This window comes from Aptenodytes forsteri, unplaced genomic scaffold (assembly GCF_000699145.1).
Source record: "Aptenodytes forsteri isolate BGI_AS27 unplaced genomic scaffold, ASM69914v1 Scaffold104, whole genome shotgun sequence".
Classification (NCBI taxonomy): domain Eukaryota; kingdom Metazoa; phylum Chordata; class Aves; order Sphenisciformes; family Spheniscidae; genus Aptenodytes; species Aptenodytes forsteri.
The window spans coordinates 2,168,405-2,177,166 of NW_008795943.1; positions in this window are offsets into that span (position 1 = coordinate 2,168,405).

The window sequence follows — 8,762 nt, forward strand, 5'->3', positions numbered from 1 at the left end:
GCCCGGGCGGAGAGGGGCCCGGCGGCGGCGGGAGGGAGGAGGAAGGAGCCGGCCCCTCCGCCCAGCGCGAAGCGTGCGAGGGCGGCGCTCCGCGGCCTGCGCCCGGCGGGAGGGGAGCAGGCCTGCCGGCGGGCAGCGCCTCTCCTCACACACGCACACCCCGCCTGTCCTCACACAGCCCTCCTCGCACAGCTCGCCCGTCGCCACACAGGCTCAGCCCTCCTCACACACCCCGCCTGTCCTGGCGCGGACGGCCCTCCACGCACACGCACACACAGAGACACAGCCTGTCCTCACGTACAGCCCGACACACACACGCTCAAACACCACCTGTGCTCGCACACAGCCCTCCTCACACACACATCTGCCTGTACTCACAGCCCTCCTTACACACACACTGGGTATACTCACAGCCCTCCCCACACACACACCTGTACTCACACACAGCCCTCCCCACACACACACATCTGCCTGTACTCACAGCCCTCCTCACACACGCTAGGCCTTCTCACACGCACGCCACCTGTATTCACACACAGCCTCCACGTACAGACACCGCCTGTTCTTGCAGACAGCCCCCACGCTGCCTGTCCTCACGCACACAGCCCTCCTTACACCATGTGACACCCCCCCTCACGCCTGTACCTACATCCATACGCTGCCTGCTCCCTGTGTACCCCCTCCACCTGTGTGCCCCCTCCATCCCTACACATGCACGTGGAAGTCCCATGCCCTATGCACACCTCCCGCTCACACACCCCTACCCCTCCTACACCATGTCCCTTGAGTCCCCGCAATGGCGAGGGGCTGCCTGGCCTGTCCCCTCCATGCCTCTGTCACCTGCTGCCCCCATGACACTGCCGTACGGGGGCTTTCCCCCTTCCTCGGGTGTCAGCCTGAAAAGTGAGACGTAGATGGCCACCTTAGCTTTCCTTTGCCCACTGACCTGGGGGTGTCACCTTCTTGACCCACGTACAGCTCCTCTCCAGGCATCTCCTCGGCAGCCCTGCAGCAGTTACGTGGTTGTTGAACAGTTGCCAGCTCCAGATCAGTCTGCAAAACTTGCACATTGCCACTGCCATTTCCTCTCCTACAGGAACTGACAGGCTGACGCCAAAAAAAAACCCCAAGAAACCATCAGGTTTTGGTACATAACACCTTTACAGCAGGTCCCCCAGTGAGGGCTGACAAAGTACAGCAGAGCAGGTGACCAGCCATCCCTCCCAAGGACTTCTCCACACACTTGGCCAAGGCCAGATGGTGAACCCTAACGAAGAGCTACACCTCCAATGGTCAGCACAGGTGGACCCAGGGGCACCGTTGGCCTCTTGGGCACAGCAGGACGTCTACACTCGCTCCTCGGCTCCAGCGCAGAGCTGGAGAATCACCTCATGTTGCCCGAGCCCAAGGTGTCAGCCCAAGACCCCTCCTCACAGTCAGACAGGTCATGATGGCCAAAAAATAATCTGTCATGAAAGTCTTTGCTGGAGTAAGTGGTTGACGGCGCAAACGGTCATACGCTTTACCAGGGCTGGGCATGGGCACTGCCTGCTCTCTCAACCCCGGTTGTCATAAGGTCCTGAAACAGCTACACAAGACCGCCCAAAACCTTGACGTCTGCCAAAATACATCTATTTGAAAAAGAACAGGGCTTTTGTTAAAATTTGCTTTGCATGTTAGAAAAACAACCCAAATCTCTGACAGTCCTTAGATCCCAGTAGGGCACAGGGCTCTGCTTTCATGTTTCCAATGCATGCAAGGAGCATGGCTGAGCAAGGAAAGCGCTTCAGGGGGTGAAAATCGGTCAGCCAAAAAAGTTCAATGCGCCGGGGAGCACCACCGCGATATTTCCTCCTTTCTGAGCCGGCCAGGGGAGCACGTGCCGCCACAGCCGTCAGGGACACCGCGGGGTGCGAGGGCTGGCTCTCCCCAGGCTGCTTCTGCAACCGTTCTGTAGAGCAGAAAATACTTCAGTAGGACACAGAAAAATTATCCAGAATAAATATTTACAAATCACATCATGGGGCACTTGGTAGTTGCACACGAAGAAGTGGACAGTCACGTGGCACTGACTGCTCTTTCCAGATGCTGAATTGTTTTTCAAATGATAGTAACAAAACCATGTCGGAACTTCCCTGCTGTTCCTCTTCCAGGTTAAGCAATAGCTGTGGTCACCGCCGGGGCGTTGTGCAATGGGAGGGAATGGAGCCGGCACCGGCAGCTGGAGCCTAAGGAGGAGCGGGCTCTTGCAATGCCCCATCTCCCACCACCAAACCCCACTCCCACAGGTGCCACTGACTCCCACCATGGCAAACCCAGTCCTTCCAGCAGGCTTTTGGTGCATCCTGACAGGGCATCACTTGCATTTGATGCCTCTCATGTGGCAGCGAGGGTGTATCTCCGCTGAGAAAGGCCAAGACCTGCAGAAGGAAGATGCCAGTGCTTTGGGAGCCCAGTCCGAGGTTGCCTGGCAGCAGTCGGCTTGTCCCAGCACGTATGGGCAAGGGAAGCCCTCTAGTCCCATTGCATGCGACCTGGCACACCCTGGCCCTGAAGCATCCTTGCTCCACCCAGCTCTAATTCCTTCTCCTCCCTAGCAGAAGACAGGGGAGCGTGCCCATGGCCCCACCAGGGCTTTTGGCTTGGCATGGAGAGCTCACGCATGCTCCCCCTGCCAGCTCCCAAGCCTTCCCACCACCCCAGTCCCCTCCGCTTGCACCCTCCTTTCCGTGCTGCGACAAGCTCCTCTGTGGGCTCTGAAAAGTGAAGCTCAGGCTGTGCCTCTTCCACGCAGCTGGGTCCTCAGTGCAGGGTTACAGCTGAACCTGTGCAAAAAATACATAGCCAAAACACAGCCTTGACCCACTTGTCTCCCCTAGCTGCCCCATGGTGCTCCCCACCTCTTGCCAGCAGCCTGCTCCTCTCCATGGCTTTTGGTGCTGTCTTGGCACTTGAGTCCTGAATTTGCCCCCTCCTGAGCTACATACCTTCCTCCTGCCTGGAGTTATCCAAGCCCTGCTCAGTGCCACCTGGGTGGGACTTGCGTCCCCTCCTCCAGTAAAGGGCTCAGGCCATAAACACGCCTGCAAGCCCGGCCAGGCCATGGGGAGGAGCTGGGACATCCATCAAGACCTGCGTGCTGCGAGAGCAGCCTGGCCTGCTGTGGGGAGCTCCCTTCACTCCCAGCTCTTCGCTCCATCAGCAGCCACCCCTCCTGCCTCCACCCTCAGCCAGGGGAGCACAGGGATGCAGGCTGCTCCAGCTCTGCATTCCCACTACTGCCTCCAATGTGCTGTATTCCTGGGGATGGCAGCCATGGGCCCATTTTACAAAATTTCTTTACCTTTCTGCCTCAAAACAGCTGCTTAGCTCTTCTCTTTCCTTCTTCTCTCCACCTTCCAACTCCCCAGCACCAAGCCCAGGTGCTTGCCACCCCACACATCCCAGTCCCTCTCCCACTGCTCTCCCAGGAGCACACATAGCTTCAGGCTACCGCAGCATCAGTCTTCCCCGTCTGAGACCCCCCCTCGGTACCCTAACACCAGCTGTGTCCATCCAACACAGCCCACAGACCAGAAATGGGAACCAGCCTTGTCCCTGCTTGCTGTGAGGGGGTGAGGACTGGGTGCTAGAGAGGGCTGTCGGACCCAGGAGAGCTGCAGGAGGCGAGCGGGTCCCTCTGGGAGAGGAGACATCAGGGGCAGGGGGAGGGCAGCAGGACTGCAAAAACTGCAGGAGGGCTCAGTGCCGGGGAGGACGTGCCAATCCACCAGCTCTGCCCTGGAAGTGCTGCCGGGCAGCTGGATAAATAACGCAAGAGATCCCCCCACACCAGAAAGCCGTCTCCTACAGGAGACAACTGCGCCAGTCATGCCAGAGCAGCCCCTGCTGAGAGATGACTCAAGGGACGGGTGTGTGCTTTCATGTCCAGTTTTATTAGTGTTGCATTAGTACCATAAAAGAGTTGACGAGGTCAAGCACGTTGCAGTTTGTTCCAAAAAAAAAAGGCTATTTACATTTAATCTGTCTTCATAAAAAAACCCAAAACCTAGAACCCAAACAATACAACAATGAAACAGATGGACAACTCAGGCATCTACAAAGTGGTAACGTCCCCTCGTACGCCGCGGTCCGGACAAGGCTGGTGGCACGCAGCCCTGGTACCCATGCTTGCAAGGCGCTTCCCCATGGCCGCAGCACGTACACAACCAGGCAGGCAATGCTCTGGCAACCCTCTGGCCAAGGCGCAAAGCAGCAGCTGACTGGATGTGGCCCCATACTGGTGCTCTTCCTTAAGGAAACCAGTGACCTGCTGCTTTCCAAGTTGGCATGTCCCCTTCTCCCCCAGTCTGTGCCAAAGCAGCCAACTGACCCTGCAGGAGCCGGCCCTGCCACAGAATCTTTTGTGAGAACCCCACTGAAGAGTCTCCAAGAAACCTCTGGGAGATGCTGCTGCTCATTTCTGGCCTTCTCCCTACCAGATAAGCACGGAGGGAGTGTCACACTAAATGCCATCACACAGCTATCTGCCAAGACTGAGACCCCCTGAACAAAGAGGACAGAGGCACTGCATCCAACCTAGCTTCAAGAAAGCTCCAGGGCCCCCAGCCCTTTACTGCTGGACAGCGGGACTGCCCTAATCCCAGCCTTCCTGATCCCTCAGCACATCAAGCAGCAGGAGAAGGCCACCGGCTCTGCTGCCTCTCGCCAGGATTTTCTTCTTAAACTTGGAGGTGCCAGGTGCAATGCCCTCCACCCTGGCACTCCAGTGCTCCCTCCAGCAAACGCTGCTGGTGAGAAACAGGACGGGGCCTTTGCTGCAGTGTGGTTCTCAGCCGAGTTTGATGACGGAAAGCAAACAGGCCCATCTCCTCCAGCCCCAGAAACCTCCCAGCCACCTACCCCCTGCCCTCTCTGCAGGATAAAGCCACAAGCGTGTGCTAATTAAAGCAGCAAAACACAGTCAAGGAAACAGTGGCTCTCCCCAAACTCATGTGTAATTAAGGAGGACTCTGCAGTTACCACTGAGATGTAACCGGTAACAATTGAACTGGATGGAAACTGCAGTGCTGAGCTAAAACAGCCGCTCAAGGTGTCCAAGAAGTCGCCAGCACCGCAGGAGAGCCAGCCTTCGTTGAACGCTGGCAGGGCCGAGGTCCAGCCTTTGTCTCCAGGAAACTCAACCCAGAGGACCAGGAAGCACTCAAGGTGCAACATGATGCCACAAAAACCTTCCATCTTTCATCTGCTCACCAGCGCTGTTAAACTAGGTCAGCATCACACAGCCCACCGCAGCAGTGAGACCTCACTTCTGAGCAAGGTGGGGGCCCTTCACCCAAGAGCAGCTGGAAAAAAAACCAGCTGCTTTGAGAAGCCACAGCCAGGGGAGCAGGAGATACGAGCTCTGCAGGGAGCAGGGGTGAGCTCTGGGACGCAGAGGGACAGGGAGACCAGGGGACACCACCTTCAAAGCACCTCCTGGCCAGAGATCAGCTCAGATGCTGCCCACTCCAGCTCCCACGGCTCCAAAGCAAGCCCTGTCTAATGCAGGCGGGTGAGATAACGCCACTGCGTTTCTTCGTTCAAGTTGAACCTTCCTCGCCAAAACTCCCATCCTTCTGCACTCACCAACTTGCATGCAAACACGTAACCCCACCAGGCTGGCACAGCTCTGCAGGCATGGGCCCATCGCTGCCCCAGCAGCTCTCCCTGTACCTGCAGCAGGGATCCCTCTGGCCAGCGGGGCTTGCTTGCAGCAGGGTCCTCCAGGAAACTGTTGGGGAAGCTGGGAGGGTGGGAAACCCGAGATCAGTCACTCATTCATGTCACCAGGTGCAAAGCCCCTTCCCAAAATGGTCTGAGCCACATGCATGCTTTGACACTCATTTTTCCTTAGAGACAGAAACCTGTTTCTCCTCCAGTCAGGGACAGAAACAGCTGCACAAGTGGCTCCACATGATACAAGAGAAACAACAGAGATACAACACCCTGACCAGAGCAGCACCACCAAACTTGCATGCCAGCCCTTGCCTCCAAGGCTGGGAAACACCACAGCCACCCCCTGGGCACACAGCTGCCCGTGGGCAGGCCCAGCCTGCCACTGCTGGACGCCAGGAGGACAAGACTGAGAAGCCAGGATGCTTCCTTGCACGGAAGAGGCATTTCAGGGCAACGGCAGCTTTCCACAGGGGAGAAAACCTGTGGAGACGCAAACCCTCAGGTCTCAGGCATACAGAGAGTTTCCCGGTGAATTCGCTTGTATAAAGTTAGAACAAAACACAAACCAACAGAAATGCAACAAGCAGAAGTGTTTCTCTCTCACACACACACACACTCTCTCTCTCTCTCTCTCTCTCTCTCTCTCTCTCTAGAGCAGGGTCTCTCTAGAGCAGGGCAACACACATTTGATAGGCAGGACCCTGGAAATCCTGTCCTAGCTACCGTTTGTTTTTTTACAGTAGGTTGAAATACAAAGAGGAGCACAGTGATGGTTCCCCCCTCACCCCCCCCCAGTAAACAAAGTTATTGCAGTCGGTCAGTCCACCCCACCTCCGCAGCACTAACACGCTCCGGCACCGAGAGCTGCCCAGGCTGCATGCGGCTCCTGACGCTGGAACCCAGCCCAATCACTCTTGTCACACCAGCGTGAGACTCGAGGAAGAAATCACACGCTGACTAATTTCCTTTAAAAAGCTTTCTTTTTTTTTGATGCAACAGCCTCAATAAAGAAAAAGAAATGATGTGCTTATACACCATCTCCCACGCTACTGCTGCTAGGCAACACTATACAGTCCCAGAGCATCAGCTCAGGTCAACCGAAAACGCATGAGCTGATGGACATGACGACATTCGAACTACAGCCGAGCTTCTGCCACAGCCAAGAGCTAGCAGACAGCAGGCAGACCTGCCCACGGGACTGCGGGAAGAAACAAGAGTATTGCAACTAGACAATATGTCCTGCCCAGCAGCATGCCACCGGGCGTGGGACCATGTCCTCCTCCCCTGCGTGGTTTGAAGGGAATACCCAGTCCCTGGCCAAGTAGGTTGCACTTGTGCTGGGAAAGGGTTTCATGAAATCAGTTGGTGAAGCAGCCTGTGCTGTGAGCTGCGACAGGCACTAGGATCCATCAGGGACCATGCTCTTGCCTAATAACACCTCGCTCCCCATCAGCAGAAAGCCTAACAAAGCACACCGCTGCCCTGCCCAAAAGAATCCAGGCAGTTCCTGCGCAGAGCAGGACCTGCCAAGCAGGACAAAGTGGGTTCCCCAAGCCTTTAAAAACCCAAGGGTAAGGGATCAGACCAAAAAAAAAAAAAAAAAAAAAAAAAAAAAAAAAAAAAAAAAAAAAAAAAAAAAAAAAAAAAAAAAAAAAAAAAAAAAAAAAAAAAAAAAAAAAAAAAAAAAAAAAAAAAAAAAAAAAAAAAAAAAAAAAAAAAAAAAAAAAAAAAAAAAAAAAAAAAAAAAAAAAAAAAAAAAAAAAAAAAAAAAAAAAAAAAAAAAAAAAAAAAAAAAAAAAAAAAAAAAAAAAAAAAAAAAAAAAAAAAAAAAAAAAAAAAAAAAAAAAAAAAAAAAAAAAAAAAAAAAAAAAAAAAAAAAAAAAAAAAAAAAAAAAAAAAAAAAAAAAAAAAAAAAAAAAAAAAAAAAAAAAAAAAAAAAAAAAAAAAAAAAAAAAAAAAGCAAGCTTCAAAAGCATCACTGCCCTCAGAAAGTGCCTTCTGGAAATGCTCACAGAGCCTGGCCTGCCCACAAGGGTGGGACTGAAAAGGACCACACCAAAAACTTCAGTCCCATACCCTGAAATGCCAGACATGTCTGTTCTTCCATACGGCAAGCACACTCAGCTCCCCAAACCCCATCCGCCACCTGCTCCGAGTCCCTCCCAGGCATGCCTAAGGAAGCAAAAAGCCACATCTGCAGCACTCAGAGCCGCCCAGACCTGTGGCTTGTCATGCTGCCTCCTTGCAAGAGCATCCCCTTGTCCTGGCACCCCAAGCGTCCCTGGCAGCAGTAAGGTGTACAAAGTGAACACAAGCACAGCCGGAGCCAAGCCAACAGTGCGAGACACCCAAAAATCTCACTCCTCCATCTCCCAGGTCCTCTTGCTGCCCAAGGTGGACAGAGAACCTGGCTGGCTTCATCCTCTCTCACGTCCCAGCTACAGCTTCCACTGCACCTTGGGACTGAAACTCCTAGCAAAGCCTCAACCCATAGGCAATGCTGTGCCAGGGCAAAAGCATATCCTGCTGGGTAAGGGATGCAATCCACAGACAAATGCCCATGGGGCGGAATACTCAGAAAGCAGAAGGTAAGGACAACAGCCACCCACAGAGCAGCCCGCGGGAGGCTGCCTACCCCCAGCACCCTTTGTTTTTGTTACAGTCTCTCAGTCCCTATGAGGAGAGATCCTGGGTGGTTCAAGGGTATGGCGAAAATGCACTCCTGCAGTGTCCCTGAAGCCAGGCAGTCTGCACCCAGCCAGGGGAGGTGCACGAGGGAGACGGCAGCAGGCTCTGGGGAGCACAGCGTGGTCAGGGCAGGACAAAGGCAGAGCAGATAAAGCAGCCCATGCTACCTCACGTGTGCGGTTTGACAGATGGACGGGAAGGCAGCTGGACACGCAGAGCGCCTGGCTGGCTCCCAGTCCAGCCACTACAGTGATGTATCACTTCACAGACAACGGCTCATTTTCCTGCGTTTGTTTTTTTGGCAACTTAATTTTTTTTTCCTCTTTTTTTTTTTTTTTTTTTTTTTTTTTTTTTTT